Genomic DNA, 19,953 nt, shown 5'->3' with positions numbered 1-19,953 from the left:
CTGCAACATTTTGTACATAGATATGTGACCATGGCAATGTCTGTGTGATGACTGGTAGACATGGCAGGTCACTGCAGAAACTACCAGCACAAAATCTGCACTAAATGTAAAATGTAGTTAGAATATAAAGGTCTCAGCGGTGCTGATCCACCTTCTGGAGATCCCCAGCTGGTATAGAGGGCCCCATTCATTATTGCATTTGCGCCTTTTTTTCTGCCTAGTTGCCGGCTCTTCTTCCCCTTACTGTTGGAGCTCCTCGGGGTTCAGTCCTAGGCCTCCTCATCTTCTCGCTATACACTGCTCCTATTGGACAAACCATCAACAGATTTGGTTTCCAGCATCATCTCTATGCTGATGATACTTATCTTCTCCTGACATCACCCCTGCATTACTACAAAATACCAGTGATTGTCTTTCTGCTGTGTCTAACATTATGTCCTCCCTCTGTCTAAAACTGAATTTGTCAAAAACTGAACTTCTTGTGTCTCCTTCCTCCACTAACACTATGCCCGATATTGCCATTTCCGTGTGTGGTTCCACCATTACTCCCCTGCAGCAGATCTTTCCTTCACTCCACACATCCAATCACTCGTTCATGTCACCTGCACCTCTAAACATCTCTAGAATTCAACTTTTTCTCACCTTTGACTCTACAAAATCTCTTATTGTTGCTCTAATTTATTCTAGTCTGGACTATTGCAACTCTCTACTAATCGGTCTCCGTCTTACTAAACTCTCCCCTCTCCAATCTGTCATGAATACAGCAGCCAGGATCATATTTCTTGTCCAACCATTACATTGATGCCTCCACCAAGTGACCAGCCATTTCACTTGTTGCCTATCCGTTACAGAATCCAATATAAACTTATCACTCTCAACCACAAAGTGCTCCACGTTTCAGCACCACACTACATCTCCTGCCTACCAGTGCCCTCTATTCCGCTAATGACATTAGACCAACATCCTCCATAATCCCAACCGCCCTCTCTCATCTCCAGTACTTCTCTTGTGCTGCATTAGTTTTCTGGAATGCACAACTGTCATGCAAGTTGTGGGAAAGACTAAGTGCAACACGAAGGAAAGAGGGGAAGGGAGCCCAGACACTAGGGAAAGTGGAGACCTCCTAGGCTGATCTGATATCACGCTGTCTTCCCTATCGTCCCTATATTGGTTCCTCACCAATCACCGCACAGGAACCTTAACCCTGTATTTCTCTAGAGCTTGGATAGGGAAGGGGGGTGAGAATTAGTCAGTCCCCACTAACAACTAAAGACAACAAGGGAGACAAACACGGGGAAAAGTAACTTAGCTTGAGCTGACTTCAGAAAGATTACACCACACTTCTTCCTAGCACCTGAAAGGAAGTAAGCAGATAGCTCCAAGTCTTCACAAGCGAACATGTAAATATCACTGGCACCTCCCTGTAGCAAACAGAGAGTATTTAAACACCCAGGCCTGGGTGTCAATTAGCAGGAGGGAAGTAGCCGCTCTGTCCTAGAGTGAGGCAGATCTAAGAAGGTGTCTGTAATGCCAAAGAGATTTTCTGCATCCAACTGCAGGGTGACTGTCTGTCACATCAGACACACCCGTGACAACTACCCCAGACAATCCGGTTAATACCCAGTATTCACATTTTCAAGTGTGCCCCAAAACACATTTCTTTAGTCTGGCCTATCACTCACCTCACTAATTTAACTATTTCCTGTTCTCCCTTCCATGCACTCAATAGCACTTTGTATCTGTACTTGTACACATACTGGCTGGTGACTGGTTCATGCAGCGTTATTTGAATACCCTATTTATTATATTAATGGCTAGACCTTACACCACAAGCACTTTTTACCATTTACCTTTTCTGTCCCCCCTATTTCCTCATAGATTGTAGCTTGCGAGCAGGGCCTTCACGCCTCTTGATACAGATGAAACCAGAAGTTTACATACCCTATATAAAAAGACACATCTGCATGTTTTTCTCAATATCTGACATGAAATCAGAATAAACCTTTTCCGTTTTAGGTCAATTAGGATTACCATCATTTTTAATATTTGCCAAATGCCAGAATAATGAGAGAGAGAGAATGTTTTAAGGCATTTTTATTACTGCAAAGTCAAAAGTTTACATACACTAAGATTACTATGTCTTTTAACAATTCTGGACTGCCCATATGATGATGTCATGTGTTTGGAAGCTTCTGATAGTTTTTTTTTGCAACATCTGAGTTAATTAGAGACAAACTTGTGGATGTATTTTAATGCATACCAGAAACACACTGCTTCTTTGTGTCGCATCATGGGAAAGTCTAAAGAAATAAGCCAATATATCAGGAAGAGAATTGTGGACTTGCGCAAGTCTGGCTCATCCTTGGGTACAATTTCAAGATACTTGAAGGTGCCTCGTTCATCTGTACGAAAAATTATATGCAAGTACAAACAAGATGAGAATGTCCAGCCATCATACTGCTCAGGAAGAAGACGGGTTCTGTGTCCCAGAGATGAACGTGCTTTGGTCCGACATGTGAATATAAACCCAAAGACAAAAGCAAAAGACCTTGTGAAGATGATGGCGGAAGCTGGTAAGATTGTGTCAATATCCACAGTGAAATGAGCACTGTATTAACATGGGCTAAAAGGCCACTCTGCCAGGAAGAAGCCATTACTCCAAAAGAAACATAAAAAAGACAGATTAATGTTTGCAAATGCACACAGGAACAAAGGCCTTAACTTTTGGAGACATGTCCTGTGGTCTGATGAAACTAAAATTGAACTTTTTGGGCATAATGACCATCATTACATTTAGAGGAAAAAGGGAGACGCTTGGAAGCCTAAAAACACCATCCCAACTGTGAAACACAGGGGTGGTACCATCATGTTGTGGGGTTGTTTTGCTGCAGGAGGGACTGGTGCACTTCACAAAATAGATGGCATCATGAGAAAAGAAGATTATTGTAACGGGTCTGGGAGGCGGAACCTCTGAGCTACTATACAAGGGGGCGGTCCTTGTAAGGGAGCGGGTGGCGACCAGGCAGGCAGTCACAGCAGGTGACCGGGACAGTCTCTAGAAGAACGGGCAGGAGGTCACGGCAAGTGACCGGGGCAGTCTCTGGATGAACGGGCAGATGGTCACGGCAAGTGACCGGGGCAGTCTCTGGGTGAACGGGCAGATGGTCACGGCAAGTGACCGGGGCAGTCTCTGGGTGAAGGGTTGGTACGACCTGTGGCGGCTGATGGTAGACGTGAGCTCCCAGGTGAGCAGGCGAGAGTCTCTGGATAAACGGGTGGTCACAGCATGTGACGGCGGAGCCTCCAGGAAGACCAACAGACAGGCGGCAGATGAGCGCTCCCAGGTGAGCGGGCAGAAGTCTCTGGACAGGCGGGTGGTCACAGCACGTGACGGCAGAGCCTCCAGGTAGGCTAGCAGACAGGCAGCAGATGAGCGCTCCCAGGTGAGCGGGCAGGAGTCACTGGACAGGCAGGTGGTCACAGCACGTGACGGCAGAGCCTCCAGGTAGGCTAGCAGGCAGGTAGCAGATGTGCGCTCCCAGGTGAGCGGGCAAGCTGGTCCATAGACAGACTGACAAGAGTTGGAAGGCAGACCGTCGGACCTCAGGCAAGCAGGCAGGTAGTTGATGTGCGCTCCCAGGTGAGCGAGCAAGCTGGTCCTTAGACAGACTGACAGGAGTAGTAAGGCAGACCGTCGGACCTCAGGCTAGCAGGCAGGTAGCAGAATATCAGGCAGGAATAAGACAGCAAGCTGGCAGGAATCTGGCAGGTATCTGGCAGGTAACTGGCAACGGGACCTGAGGGCTGAAGCAGAGTAGTGAACAGTGCAACAACATTGCTCGGGCACCTCCATTTTGGAGGAGGTGCCTTATATATGGTGAAGTCCTCCGGCCATTGGCCGGGGACTCCTTAGGACGGCGCGCGCGGCCCCTTTAAGAGGGAGGGAGAGCGTGCTCGCGCGCCCTAAGCACAGTGGCCGGGAAGGAGCGCGCGCTGCCAGCAGAGCGGGAGGAGGACGCCGGGCACGGAGCAGAGAGGTGAGGGGAACAGCGTCCCTGCCTAGCAGAGGGCAGGGACGCCGGCGCTACAGTACCCCCCCCTTTAGGCCCCCCCTTTTTTAGGCCAGACAGAAATTTAGCAAGGATGAGCGGGGCATGGATGTTCTTCCGGGGCTCCCACGTTCTCTCCTCAGGACCAAACCCCTTCCAATCTACTAGAAAAAAGGTCTTTCCTCTTACCCTCTTGGTGGCAAGAATGTTCTCTACCTCAAACTCGTCCTCAGCAGAAACCGGAGCAGGAGGCGTACCTGTAGACTTGGAAAAAGAGTTAAGTACCACAGGTTTGAGGAGAGATACATGGAAGGAGTTAGGGATCCGTAAGTTGGCCGGGAGTTTCAATTTATAGGCCACCGGGTTGATCTGACTGATGACCTCCAGAGGACCGATGAACCGAGGCCCTAACTTGTAAGAAGGTATCTTGAGTCGGACATATTTAGATGAGAGCCAGACTTTATCTCCAGGACGAAATTGTGGAGGATCCAGGCGTTTTTTGTCAGCGTGTCTTTTCATCCGTTCGGACGACTGAAGGAGTGCGGATCGGGTACTCTCCCAAATGGAGGAAAATTTGCTAACGAGAGATTCCGCAGCCGGGTTGTCCACAGAGGTGGAGACAGGAAAAGGAATCCGAGGATGCTGACCGAAGACTACAAAAAACGGGGATTTGGAGGAGGATTCGCTCTCGTGATTGTTATAAGAGAACTCGGCCCATGGTAGGAGATCCACCCAGTCTGAATGATGGGCATTAACGAAGTGCCGGAGGTAACTGGTCAGGTTCTGATTGATCCGCTCCACTTGACCATTGGACTGTGGGTGGTAAGCGGAAGAGAAGTCCAGGGTGACGTCTAGCAGTTTACAAGTGGCTCTCCAGAAGCGTGAGGTGAACTGTACCCCACGATCCGACACGATGTGGAGGGGCAGGCCATGAAGACGAAAGATGTGACGAATAAAGTCTTTAGCTAGCTCGGGTGCAGACGGGAGGCCTGGCAGGGGAACGAAATGAGCCATCTTGGAGAAGCGGTCAGCGACCATCCAAATGACCGTACAACCGGCAGAGACTGGGAGGTCAGTTATAAAGTCCATTGCTATATGCTGCCAGGGGGCAGCAGGTACAGAAAGCGGAAGGAGGCGAACGGCTGGCAGATGTCTCGGAACCTTGTTGCGGGCGCAGGACACACAGGCAGAAACAAAGTCTATTACGTCCTTGTGCAGGGTAGGCCACCAGTAGTGCCGGGTAATAAGCTGGAGGGTCTTTTTCTGACCGGCGTGGCCAGCCAGTTTAGACGAGTGACCCCAGTGAAGGATCTTCTCCCGATCAGGTACTGATACGAACGTCTTTCCGGGAGGGAGACGATTTAGACTCACGGTAGCCACCTGCATTACTCTGGCGGGATCGATGATGTGTTTCGGATCTTCCTCGAGATCAGACACCAGAAAGGATCGAGACAAGGCGTCCGCCTTGACGTTTTTGTCAGCCGGGCGAAAATGAAGAACAAAATCAAAGCGAGCAAAAAACAAGGACCACCGGGCTTGGCGCGGGTTAAGTCTCTGGGCATGCTGGAGGTAAGCCAAGTTCTTGTGGTCAGTGTAAATTATTACCGGGTGAAGAGCCCCCTCGAGCAGGTAACGCCACTCCTCCAATGCCAGTTTGATGGCCAATAACTCTCGGTCTCCTATGGAATAATTGCGCTCTGAGGAGGAGAAGAGTTTAGAGAAGAAGCCGCAAGTTACCATCCTCCCGGAAGATGATTTTTGAGTAAGTACCGCTCCGGCTCCAGAGGAGGAGGCGTCAACTTCCAGGAAGAACTGCTTGTTGCCGTCCGGGCGATGCAGCACCGGGGCGGAAGAGAAGGCCTGTTTTAAGGAAAGAAAGGCCTCCTCTGCTTCGGGCGGCCACTCTTTGGGATTAGTACCCTTACGGGTTAGCGCGGAAATTGGGGCAGTCCGGGAAGAGAAGTGCGGTATGAAGAGGCGGTAGTAGTTGGCGAAGCCCAGGAACCACTGAATGGCCTTCAACCCCTCCGGTCGAGGCCATTTCTCGATGGCAGACAGTTTCTCTGGATCCATTCGTAGGCCGGTCTGAGAAATAATGTAGCCCAAAAACGGAAGCGAGGTCTGCTCAAAGAGGCACTTCTCGTATTTAGCGAATAGGTGATTCTGCCTGAGCCTGAGCAGGACCTGACGAACGTCCCTCCGGTGAGTCTGGAGATCCGGAGAGAAGACCAAGATGTCGTCCAGGTACACCACTACGCAGGAGTAGAGAAGGTCCCGGAAGATGTCATTGACCAACTCTTGAAAGACGGCAGGAGCGTTACAGAGACCAAAGGGCATTACCAGATATTCATAGTGGCCGTCCCGGGTGTTGAATGCCGTCTTCCATTCATCCCCCTGACGGATACGAACCAGGTTGTACGCCCCACGGAGGTCCAGTTTGGTGAAGATTCTAGCCCCCCTCAGACGATCAAATAACTCCGGAATGAGCGGAAGGGGGTACTTATTCTTCACCGTGATCTGGTTAAGGCCTCTATAGTCTATACAGGGACGGAGAGAGCCGTCCTTCTTTTTGACGAAAAAGAAGCCTGCTCCCGCCGGGGAGGTAGATTTCCGGATGAATCCCCTGGCCAGATTCTCCACAATATATTCGGACATCGACCGGGTCTCAGCAGCGGATAATGGATAAATACGCCCACGGGGAGGAGTAGTACCAGGTAACAGGTCGATAGGGCAGTCGTATGGTCTATGAGGGGGTAGTGTCTCTGCCTCCTTTTTATTAAAGACATCAGCATAAGACCAATAAGGAATCGGAAGTCCAGGTAGATTAGCTGGGGTAGGAGAAGGACGGACGGGATGGACGGGAACCAGACAGGTCTTATGGCAGTCCTGTCCCCAGCGAAGGACTTCTCCGGTCTGCCAGTCAAGCACGGGTGCATGTCTCTGGAGCCAAGGTAGACCTAGCAAGAGGGCGTGAGAGAGTCCAGGCAGAACATGAAAGGAGATACTCTCAGAATGCAGCATTCCCACCTGCAGAGTAATGGATTCGGTGATGAGTTGGATGGGGCGTGGAAAGAGACCCCCATCCACGGCAGCAACAGACAAGGGTACAGCCAGAGGTTTGGTGGGGATGCGGTATTTCTCTACCAGGGACTGTGAAATAAGATTCCCGGCTGCTCCAGAGTCAAGTTGGGCTAGTTCGAAATAACGGTTCTCCCCGCAGACGATTGAAGCTGACAGCAGCAGAGATGGAAAGGATTTATTCTTGTCTAGGTCGACCTCTCTGAGCGAACCTAGACACAGGCATTTCCCGACCTCTCCGGGCAGGCACGGATCCGGTGCTCCTTACTGCCACAGTAGAAGCAGCTCCCCTTGGCACGGCGTAAGTCCTGACGGGTTTTGACCATCTTGGTCTGGTCGACCTGCATAGGCTCAGGAGAGTGTACCAGGGGAGAGACGGATTTCTGAAAAGTAGGAGCTAGACGTGGAAACCTCTCACGGGTGACCTCTTTGGCACGCTCCTGGAACCGTAGGTCAATCCGGGTGGCAAGAGTTATTAGGTCATCGAGAGTGGTAGGAATGTCCCGACCGGCAAGTTCATCTTTAATACGGCCGGACAGACCCTCCCAGAAGACGGATAGCAGAGCGTCGTTATCCCAGGCCAGCTCCGAGGCAAGGGTACGGAACCGTATGGCATATTGGCCCACGGTGAGACTTCCCTGACGGAGGCGTAGCAGTGATGATGCGGATGAGGTCTTCCGTCCGGGTTCGTCGAAGACTTTCCGGAAAGCCATGAGAAAGGCAGGCAAGTCGGACACCAGGGGGTCTCCTCTCTCCCATAGAGGATTTAGCCAGGCCAGGGCCTCCCCGGTGAGATGGGACATGATGAAGGCAATTTTGGCCCGGTCGGAGTTAAACTGGTGGGACAGGAGTTCAAAGTGCAGGGTGCACTGATTTATGAAGCCCCGAGCCTGGGCGGAGTCGCCTCCGAAGCGAGGAGGTGCAGAAAGCCGGGGTCCGGGGTAGGATACCATGGTATTAGTGGACAGCGGAGCTGCCGGATTGCGAGTCATGGCACTGGCGGAGGTTGCTGGCGGAGCAGTCAGAGTGTCCAGGCGAGAATTGACATTCCGCAGGTGACCCAGGATGGACTCCTGTTGGGACCTCTGACGGGACAGTTCATGACACAGGTCCGAGAGCGAGGGAGCTTGAGTGCCACCGGGTTCCATGGCCCGAGCAAACTGTAACGGGTCTGGGAGGCGGAACCTCTGAGCTACTATACAACGGGGCGGTCCTTGTAAGGGAGCGGGTGGCGACCAGGCAGGCAGTCACATCAGGTGACCGGGACAGTCTCTAGAAGAACGGGCAGGAGGTCACGGCAAGTGACCGGGGCAGTCTCTGGATGAACGGGCAGATGGTCACGGCAAGTGACCGGGGCAGTCTCTGGGTGAACGGGCAGATGGTCACGGCAAGTGACCGGGGCAGTCTCTGGGTAAAGGGTTGGTACGACCTGTGGCGGCTGATGGTAGACGTGAGCTCCCAGGTGAGCAGGCGAGAGTCTCTGGATAAACGGGTGGTCACAGCATGTGACGGCGGAGCCTCCAGGAAGACCAACAGACAGGCGGCAGATGAGCGCTCCCAGGTGAGCGGGCAGAAGTCTCTGGACAGGCGGGTGGTCACAGCACGTGACGGCAGAGCCTCCAGGTAAGCTAGCAGACAGGCAGCAGATGAGCGCTCCCAGGTGAGCGGGCAGGAGTCACTGGACAGGCAGGTGGTCACAGCACGTGACGGCAGAGCCTCCAGGTAGGCTAACAGGCAGGTAGCAGATGTGCGCTCCCAGGTGAGCGGGCAAGCTGGTCCATAGACAGACTGACAAGAGTTGGAAGGCAGACCGTCGGACCTCAGGCAAGCAGGCAGGTAGTTGATGTGCGCTCCCAGGTGAGCGAGCAAGCTGGTCCTTAGACAGACTGACAGGAGTAGTAAGGCAGACCGTCGGACCTCAGGCTAGCAGGCAGGTAGCAGAATATCAGGCAGGAATAAGACAGCAAGCTGGCAGGAATCTGGCAGGTATCTGGCAGGTAACTGGCAACGGGACCTGAGGGCTGAAGCAGAGTAGTGAACAGTGCAACAACATTGCTCGGGCACCTCCATTTTGGAGGAGGTGCCTTATATATGGTGAAGTCCTCCGGCCATTGGCCGGGGACTCCTTAGGACGGCGCGCGCGGCCCCTTTAAGAGGGAGGGAGAGCGTGCTCGCGCGCCCTAAGCACAGTGGCCGGGAAGGAGCGCGCGCTGCCAGCAGAGCGGGAGGAGGACGCCGGGCACGGAGCAGAGAGGTGAGGGGAACAGCGTCCCTGCCTAGCAGAGGGCAGGGACGCCGGCGCTACAGTACCCCCCCCTTTAGGCCCCCCCTTTTTTAGGCCAATTATGTGGTAATACTGAAGCAACATCTCAAGACATCAGCCAGGAAGTTAAATTTTGAGCGGAAATGGGTCTTCCAAATGGACAATGACCCAAAGCATACTGCCAAAATGATAAAGTGACTTATGGATAACAAAGTCAATGTTTTGGAGTGGTCATCACAAAGCCCTGATCTCAATCCTATTGAAAATTTATGGGCAAAGCTGAAAAGGCAGGTGCGAGCAAAGCGACCTACAAACCTGGATCAGATACATAAGTTTTGTCAGGAGGAATGGGCCCAAATTCCGACCAACTATTGTGAGAAGCTTGTGGAAGGATATCCCAAACGTTTGACCCAAGTCATTCAGTTTAAGGGCAATGGTACCACATACTAATGAAATGAATGTAAACTTTTGACTTTGCAGTAAGTAATAAAATGCCTTAAAACATTCTCTCTCTCATTATTCTGGCATTTGGTAAATATTAAGAATTATGGTAATCCTATTTGACCTAAAACGGGAAAGGTTTATTCTGATTTCATGTCAGATGTTGAGAAAAACATGCACATGTGTCTTTTTATATACGAGTATGGGGCACATTATACCAGGATGGGGGACATATATACAAGGATGGGGCACATCATAGCAGGATGGGGCACATACAGTATAGAAAATTATGGTAATCCTCCTAATTGACCTAAAACGGGAAAGGTTTATTCTGATTTCATGTCAGATATTGAAAAAAACATGCATGTGTCTTTTTATATAGTGTATGGAAACTTCTGGTTTCAACTGTATGTGTTGAATTATTTTACTCTGTATAGTCTGATATGTCTGGTGTCTTGCTCACTTTCTGACTTCGAACCAGTCACAGAAGATGAAGTGATCAGGCTCCTTGCATCTTCTCGCCCTAATACCTGCACCAGTGACCCTATTCCCTCACATCTCCTTCAGTCCCTTTCTCCAGCTGTCACCACTCACCTAACTAAAATTTTCAACCTCTCTCTCTCATCTGGTATCTTTCCCTCTTCTTTTAAACACGCCAGCTTACATCCATTACTTAAAAAAACATCCCTTGACCAGAACTGCACGGCCAACTACAGACCGGTTTCCAATCTTCCCTTTATCTTTGAGCCGAAATTGTTAGCGTACACCATGTTGCGTTTAAAGAGCTTCTGTGTGCCTAAACATTGGAGCTCCCCCATAAGTGACCCCATTTTGGAAACTAGACCCCCCAAGGCACCTATCTAGATGCATAGTGAGCACTTGGAACCCCCAGGTGCTTCACAAATTGATTTATAAAAATGAAAAAGTGGAAAAAAAATACTTTTTCATTTTTACGAATCAATTTGTGAAGCACTTGGGGGTTCCAAGTGCTCACTATGCATCTGGATAGGTGCCTTGGGGGTTCTAGTTTCCAAAATGGGGTAACTTGTGGGGGAGCTCCAATGTTTCGGCACACAGGGGCTGTCCAAACACGACATGGTGTCCGCTAACAAATTGGAACCATGTTGCGTTTGGAGAGCCCCTGTGTGTGTAAACATTGGAGCTCCCCCATAAGTGACCCCATTTTGGAAACTAGACCCCCCAAGGCACCTATCTAGATGCATAGTGAGCAGTTGGAACCCCCAGGTGCTTCACAAATTGATTTATAAAAATGAAAAAGTGGAAAAAAAATACTTTTTCATTTTTACGAATCAATTTGTGAAGCACTTGGGGGTTCCAAGTGCTCACTATGCATCTAGATAGGTGCCTTGGGGGGTCTAGTTTCCAAAATGGGGTGACTTGTGGGGGAGCTCCAATGTTTCGGCACACAGGGGCTGTCCAAACACTACATGGTGTCCGCTAACAAATTGGAACCATGTTGCGTTTGGAGAGCCCCTGTGTGTAAACATTGAAGCTCCCCCACAAGTGACCCTATTTTGGAAACTAGACCCCCCAGGGAACTTATCTAGATGTAGTGTATGTGAGTTTGGTGTGTGGTGTGGTGTATACACCACACACACACACAAACAACCTCACATACACTACAACACACACACCAACCTGACATAGGTTGGTGTGTGTTGTAGTGTACGTGAGGTTGTTGTGTGTGTGCGTGATGTTTTGTATGTCATGCTAGTGTGGGTGAGTTCTGTAGGGAAGGTCAGGATGTGTTTAGTCCGGGGACATGTGATGAATTTTGAAACATTCATTCAAACACAGTCCCGGTTTATCAGGACACGTTTCACATTGGAAACGGGTGACCTTTCTTATCCCCCTTTTATGGCAGACCCAGCACCTTTTTCTTACCGTGACCTCACCAGGAAAATGTTGCCCTGGTACCACACGGGAGACTCGAGTTCCAGGGGTGCTGGGGCCCGCTTCTTCTTCGCTTCTAAAAATCAGGGCCTTTATCACCGCCTCCTGGAAGTTGAGGAAGGTGTTGGTGGTCTGGCCTGCACATCGTGACAGCACGTATGCGTTATACGGTGCCATTTGAACGATGTGCACGGCCAGTTTTTTATACCAGACTTTCGCCTTCCTCATCGCACTGTAGGGCTGGAGGACTTGATCAGAAAGATCAACTCCCCCCATGTGCTTGTTGTACCCCAGGGCACAATCCGGTTTGCGGACCGGTGCTGGGGTACCTCTAACGTTGGTGGCCGTGGTGCCGGGACCATGGATTGTGGTCAAGAAAAAGACGTTCCTTTTGTCTTTGTACTTCACCACAACCATGTTGCCGCTACATTGAGCTCGGCTCTCACCCTTTGGGAAAACCTGCTCAATTAGCGTCAAAGGGAGACCCCTCTGGGTTCTGCGCACAGTACCGCAAGCGGCGGTAGCTCTGGCAGAGAGGGACTGAAATAGGGGAATGCTTGTATAAAAGTTATCAACGTATAGATGGTAACCTTTATCAAGCAGTGGGCGGATCAAATCCCACACTATTTTCCCACTTACCTTCAGAGCAGGTGGACATTCTGGGGGCTGAATCCTCGAATCCTTTCCTTCGTAAACTCTAAAGCTGTGAGTGTACCCTGAGGCACTCTCGCACAGCTTGTAGAGCTTTATTCCGTACCTGGCCCTCTTACTGGGCAGGTATTGTCGGAATTGAAGCCTCCCTTTGAAGTGGATGAGGGATTCATCCACAGAAATTTCCCTTTGGGGAACGTACACTTCAGCAAACTTCTTGCTGAAGTGTTCTATGACCGGACGAATTTTGAACAGTCTGTCAAAATTCGGGTCATCGCGGGGAAGGCTGTCCGTGTTATCCCTGAAATGTAAAAATTTGTGAATGACCTCAAATCTTTTGCGGGTCATCACCATTCCGAACACTGGAGTTTGATATAAAATATCGGTACTCCAGTATTGACGGATTTCTGGTTTCTTCACAATCCCCATGTGAAGTACCAGTCCCCAATATTTTAACATTTCTACTGAGTCAACGGGACTCCAAGTAGAAAACATTGAATTTGGGTTTGCAGACAAAAATTGTTGGGCGTAAATGTTAGTCTCTTCCACCATGAGACTGACAATGGCCTCAGAGAAATAGACTTTGAAAAAGTCTATTTCCCTGAGGTTTGCGGTCTCAAACTGGATTCCTGATTGGGGAAGGAAATCAGGAATCCGCGGAGCGTAATTTTCAGGGACGGGGGTCCACACCGGGGCACTGGTGCTAGGTTGGGCGTGACTAGCACCAGGTTGAGGGTTACTTACAGATGGCTGTGGGTCTTCTTCCACGGCCTCCGGACGATGCCTTGACCTCTGACGTCGTCTTGGTGCCGGCTCGGTGTCACTGGAGGAGGAAGAATGAGAGGAATAGAGGAACGTGGGGTCCTCTCCCTCACTATCAGCTTCGGAGGCAATAAATGAATATGCGTCCTCAGCTGAGTACGCCCTAGGGCGGGACGGGCGGGACATTTTGTGTGCTGTGGGGAAAAAAAAAATCTAAACTTTATTATTAGTATGAGTGTACGTGTGTATGTGTGAGTGCTTGGTGTAAATCACGTGTGGGAGCGGTCAGGCGCACGGGGCGCAGGAGGGGGCACGGTCAGGCGCACAGGGCACAGGAGGGGGCGCAGTCAGGCGCACGGGGCGCAGTCAGGCGCACGGGGCGCAGGAGGGGGCGCAGTCAGGCGCACGGGGCGCAGGAGGGGGCGCAGTCAGGCGCACGGGGCGCAGGAGGGGGCGCAGTCAGGCGCACGGGGCGCAGGAGGGGGCGCAGTCAGGCGCACGGGGCGCAGGAGGGGGCGCAGTCAGGCGCACGGGGCGCAGTCAGGTGCACGGGGCGCAGGAGGGGGCGCAGTCAGGCGCACGGGGCGCAGTCAGGCGCAGGAGGGGGCGCAGTCAGGCGCACGGGGCGCAGGCGCACGGGGCGCAGGAGGGGGCGCAGTCAGGCGCACGGGGCGCAGGAGGGGGCGCAGTCAGGCGCACGGGGCGCAGGAGGGGGCGCAGTCAGGCGCACGGGGCGCAGGAGGGGGCGCAGTCAGGCGCACGGGGCGCAGGAGGGGGCGCAGTCAGGCGCACGGGGCGCAGGAGGGGGCGCAGTCAGGCGCACGGGGCGCAGTCAGGCGCACGGGGTGCAGGAGGGGGCGCAGTCAGGCGCACGGGGCGCAGTCAGGCGCACGGGGCGCAGGAGGGGGCGGAGTCAGGCGCACGGGGCGCAGGAGGGGGCGGAGTCAGGCGCACGGGGCGCAGTCAGGCGCACGGGGCGCAGGAGGGGGCGCAGTCAGGCGCACGGGGCGCAGGAGGGGGCGCAGTCAGGCGCACGGGGCGCAGGAGGGGGCGCAGTCAGGCGCACGGGGCGCAGAAGGGGGCGCAGTCAGGCGCACGGGGCGCAGGAGGGGGCGCAGTCAGGCGCACGGGGTGCAGGAGGGGGCGCAGTCAGGCGCACGGGGCGCAGGAGGGGGCGCAGTCAGGCGCACGGGGCGCAGGAGGGGGCGCAGTCAGGCGCACGGGGCGCAGGAGGGGGCGCGGTCAGGCGTACGGGGCGCAGGAGGGGGTTGAGGAGATGGAAGAGCCAGCAGTGATCACTGGGCAGAAAGGGGGGTAGGAGCCGGCAGGCAGCAGGGGGGGTGATCACTCGGATGGCGGGGGGGGCTGGTGATCACTGGGGGGGTGAGATCTGGGGGGGGTGAGATCACTGGGGGGGTGAGATCACTGGGGGGGTGAGATCACTGGGGGGGGTGAGATCCCTGGGGGGGGTGAGATCCCTGGGACTGGGGGATGGTGTTGTGATCCCTGGGACTGGGGGATGGTGTTGTGATCACAGGCGCAGGAGACCACCGGCTGTCAGAAGGAGAGCAGCAGCCGGTGGATGAAGACGTGGGAGAGAGCGGAGGGAGCGGTAGGAAATTGGGCTGGGGTGGGGGGTGGTAGGGGATGGAGGGGGGGGGTCGGGGGCTAAGTGGGGGCTGGAGTGAGACAAGGGGAGAAACAATTACCGGCGGCAGCAATGTGGGGCGGCAGGGGATCGCGGGCGGCAGCGGATCGCAGGAAGCGGGGGTCGCTGGCGGCGAGGGTCGCTGGCGGGGGTTGCTGGCGGGTCGCTGGCGGGTCTGGGGTCGACGTCGGCGGCGGCTAACCAATCTCCTCAGCATCCACGGACAGGATAGAAGCTGAGGAATTTGGTTAGCCATTTAAATTTCCTCCTCCACATCTGATTGGAGGGCTAGCGTCACATGGACACTAGCCCCAATCAGATCTGGGGGGGGGGGGGACAGAGGTGACACTCCCCCCAGCCAATGGCTGATGCTGTAAGCATCAGGCTATGCCCAGATTGAAATATTTCACCAATTTTCATTGGTGAAATGTTTCATTCATTCCGATTGGCAGTTTCACTAAAAGTGAAAATTAAACTACCAATCGGAGGGGTCCCAGGCACGGGGGGGTTAATCCACCCCCCCTGGGGTCAACTTCAGGTTGTCTAGTTGCATCAGCAACTGTGACACCTGAGTGACCCCGCTCGCAGGCGCTGCAGGGGCTCTTTCCCTCCATGTCACAGACGCTGTGACATGGGTCGGGAACGAACTGTTTTCCATGTCACAAACGGTGTGACACGGGTCGGGAAGGGGTTAAAATCTTCTTCAATTTCAGGTTCATACCAACCATGCACATAATAGCCTTGGTAAGGACTGTACACATACTGGCAGGTGACCAGTCCATGTATTATTTATTCTATTTAGTATATCAAGGCTGCATTATACAATATATGTACATTCTACCTTTTGTGTCTCCCTCATTTCCTCATAGACTGTAAGCTTGCGAGCAGGGCCCTCACTCCTTTCGATATGAGATATGCTTATTCTGTACTGTCTGTATAAGTCCCCCCTAAAATTGTAAAGTGCTGCGGAATATTTTGGCACTATAAAAATAAAAATTATTATTATTATATATATTGTCGGTACAAGTCCCCTCTGAATTGTAAAATGATGCGGAATCTGTTGGTGCTATAAAAATATAAATTATTATAATCATTATGGTTTTTGGTGTTTCAAGTTCCTCTTTTTATTTTTGCACATCTTTTAAAGATTTTTTATGTACATCATTGTCTACGGGGTTGGGAATTTCCAGATACTTTTGGGCTTATTCATCAATTGCCACTTTTTAAAAAGTCGCTATTTTTTTCTGCATACATACCCTGGTCCTCCCTCTCAGAGTAATTTTATATAAGTCAGACATTTTTTGCCCACAAAATTTTGCGCCATTTTAGCAGAACGCTCATCTTTTTACTCTAAAGAGGTGCAAAAAAGGCTAAAAGACAAAAATGAAGAGCATTTTTGATTTTGAGAAAAATTTATTAACCTCGTGCACCATGTTTAATAATTTGTCAGAAAAAAAGTCACCCGACACCATAAAAGAAAAGACAGAAAAGTGACATAAAAAAAACTTTAAGTGATGAATTGCACCCTGCTACTTTTTACCTTTTACCAGTTTGCACCTCTTTAGAGAAAAAAATAAAATAAATAAATATATATATACACATCTATATACATCACATGGTCTTTTTAATGTCACTCGTGAGACTTAGAATAATAAATGGTGAATCTGGCACAGAGTCTTATAGAAAAAGCAATGTTCCCTGGGGAAAACGTTATCCTGCAAGTAAGTATTTCAGAAAAATGAAAGCTGGCTTTCTAATGTAAATTTTGGAGGTAGCTATCCTAAAAGTCAATGTCCGACCCAATAACAGCTTTATTTCTTTTGGAGAAGAGCTAATTTGCAGACTTTTTGTCCCCATGGGGCATTGCCTGGCCTATAAGTACGCCCAAGTCAGGAGAAACAGTACCCCCTAAACCTCTATCCAAGACCCTCATCAAGCCAAATACTGCCCTGCTCTGCCCTGATGAGTTGGCAAGAACACAAAACAGATTCATGCCAAAGGGTGTCTCTTTCTTATGGAGGAGGCTCGGGTTTCTTTTAGAGATGGGCGGATCGATTCGCAGGACTCTGGTCCATCGGTCAGGTCAGTAGTCTTTGGTCGTTGGACGGGGAGCTCACAAATCTCTTATCTTTTTGGATCTCAGGTATGGCTTTTGCCAGGGATCTTGGAAAATAAGAGCTTTGCAAGCCTCCCGTCCAGCGACCAGAGACTACTGACCTGACCGATGGACCGGAGTCCCGCGAATTGATCTGCCCATCTCTAGTTTATAGTGATGGGCAGTCATGCTCATTTTGTTGATTTGGATAATTTTTCTTTGCCCACCAAAAAGGTCTGGCACTTTTGGATCCCATGTAAGGGTGTGACAGAGACTGTGTATACCTGTCCCTGAAGACAGCAATTGTAGTGTGAATACTGATATGCGGCTGTTTTGTGTTTTTATGGTATAATGTAAAATGCATAGAGTGTTATAGGCACTGATGCTGCTGTGTGGGTACTGTATTGGTAATACCTAAGGTAACCTGGTACACTCAGGTCAGGTGTATAGAACATGATTTAGTATTTAATGATAGATAGGGACATTGAGAAAGAAAAGGCAATGGTGGGCCTTATTAGTGTACATCAGGGGTGGGGAACTTCAGGCCCATGGGCTGTTTATGGCCTTTTATGATGTTTTATCCGGCCCCCGGGCAGATTCCCGGGGATAGCAATGCTTGGGACAGCAGCTGTATTTTGATGTCCGCTGGCCTATTAATTTCTTGTTTCTAGCGGATCTCAGGAGTGCGATAATGCCGGACGGGAAATCCCTGGGGCTGAAAGTAGGATCAAGCGTAGGGATAGTCCAAGCTGAACATAAGCAGAGGCTTGAAATGTGCAGTGTAGATGAAAATGGAACTGGAGGGTGCGGTCTCGATAATGCGCGTTAAAGACTGATGTACTTGAACTTCATAGAAGGGAGCCGACTCTTTCTTCCAGATCTGTCACAGACATTTCATTACTACTAGTTTTCCTTGTATTCTTAGCCATATTGCATTGTGTTGGACATTGACATATAACGTAGCCACTTTTACCCTGAACTCATTGCTTCACAGCACGGACAGAAGGTACAGCCTGGAAAATGGTAAATTAGGAACATTTTCCTAAGTAATTTCAACGGACTGTAATAAGAAAAAAGCTTTTTTGGAGGGGATGGTTGTGGTGGTGATGGGGGGTTACTGGGGAAAAAAAACTTTGAAAAACTTTGCATCAGTAAAGAGTAACATCTGCCATGTAATACTTGGCTCCTATGCAATTTTCTGATTAATTCAAAAGATTTAAGATTTGTTTTCCTTCTCTTACTCATCGCCCACGAGATTGTTGGTAACGTTAAGTCAGTTAGTTAATCATTGCCCATTGCTGGTAATAGCCATCATCCATCATGTGGCTTGTGCTGAAGACCTCTGAGCAGAGAACTAGGAAGGGGGTACAAGGGTTCTTCAGACTCTTCAAAGGGGTCATCCCCTTTGGACAAACCCTTTTTGCTGGAAAGTCCCCCAAATGGAGTCCTGCAGCTGAACTACCTTCACTGATGTGTTATCTTTAGGCTAGGTCATCAATATCAGATCAGTGGGGGTCCAACACCTGGCACCCTCATGGCAGGTAGGTGTAAGTAACAGTATACAAATCCAGAACAGGACAGCTCTGTGTATGTATGTTGTGCCCATTTTTTAGGTATTGGGTACTTCAGCTCAGCTCCTATTAAAGTGAATGGCAGCTGAGTTGCAGTACTGGAGAACGGCCACTACACAGTGGATGGAGCTGTGGTGACCCGGCTCTGTACATCAACTGCAGGACATGGCAACATGGCTTATTATGGAGTGTGGACCCCACCAATCTGGTATTGGTCATCAATGTCTAAGTCCTGGAGAACACTTTCAAAGGCAATTTGACAGCAGGATTTTGCTATGTATTCTCACAGCAGCATGATGTAGGGGCAGAGATCCTGATTACAGCAATGTATCACTTAGTTTACTGGGTGCAGCAGCTGTGATACTATTACAATTGTCTTCTACAGATCTAGCAGAGCTCGGAATGCTGAGCTTTGTATAACCCCGCCCACACCACTGATTGGCAGCTTTCCACAGAATGCAGCCAATCAGTGGTGGGGGTGTGGTTGGACCAGGAGGCACAAGACACCTAGTCCTGTAGTGATAATCTCCTGATGATAAAACACTAATTTTATTGAAACAGTTTAACGGCCTAATAAGTCACACATCGCTAGAATCAGGTTCTCTGCCACTACATCATGCTGCTCTCAGATACATAGTAAAAACCTGCTACCTGCTAACAGATTCCATTTAAGAGACCTAGCGAGGCTGCTGAAAGTTACAGGACAGCAACCAACCATCTGACTCCTTTCCTGAACTCCAAGCCTCCATTACCATTTGGGTTGGCATGAAGTGGGATTTGCCTTATTCACCACTATCAGAATTTTACTTCTTTCCAATTTCTCCAAGTCAGGATTTTATGTTTCTAACTAAGTGGGAAAATGACCTGGACTTCATATTCTCCACTTAGATGGAAAGGACCTATGATTTGTTTCCCCATATCCTCAGTTTTGTACGCCAGTCTTAATGTAGGAAGTGCTTGAGTGAAATGAGCCAAATTCATTAAATGGTGCACACACCTCTTTAATGAATTTTGGGCATCTTTCAACTGCCGGGCACCACTACCAGAAATGTTGCTCCAACCGGAGGCTTGCGTAATTTCTTTCGTAATTTACTCCACTTTGTGTCGTAAATAATGATGAGTTTGTTGGATGCCCTTGGCCATGCCCAGTCACACTAACTCTATAAAACGTTGGTTGAGCTGTCTGGAACTGGTGTAAAAATGCCAAAAGTCATCAAATTTTTGGGTAACTTCGAGACACACAAACATTTTGCCACATTTCAATCAGTTGTGCACCAGATTTCTGAAGAAATCTACCCATCTACCTCAATCTAACAGGTGTGAACTTTTTATCTTATTAAGACATCATTGTTCATTTTTGCTTTCATCTTTCGGCCAAAATATAATTGGAAGGAACTTTCCCAGTTTACAGACTACCTATATTTGATCAGGATGCCCCAAACGATAGGTGTGTACGATTTACATGAACAGATGGATGACCC

This window comes from Phyllobates terribilis, unplaced genomic scaffold (genome assembly GCF_046119375.1).
Source record: "Phyllobates terribilis strain yellow unplaced genomic scaffold, ASM4611937v1 Scaffold_11__3_contigs__length_659146591, whole genome shotgun sequence".
NCBI classification, from domain to species: Eukaryota; Metazoa; Chordata; class Amphibia; order Anura; family Dendrobatidae; genus Phyllobates; species Phyllobates terribilis.
This window is presented reverse-complemented; position numbering follows the sequence as displayed.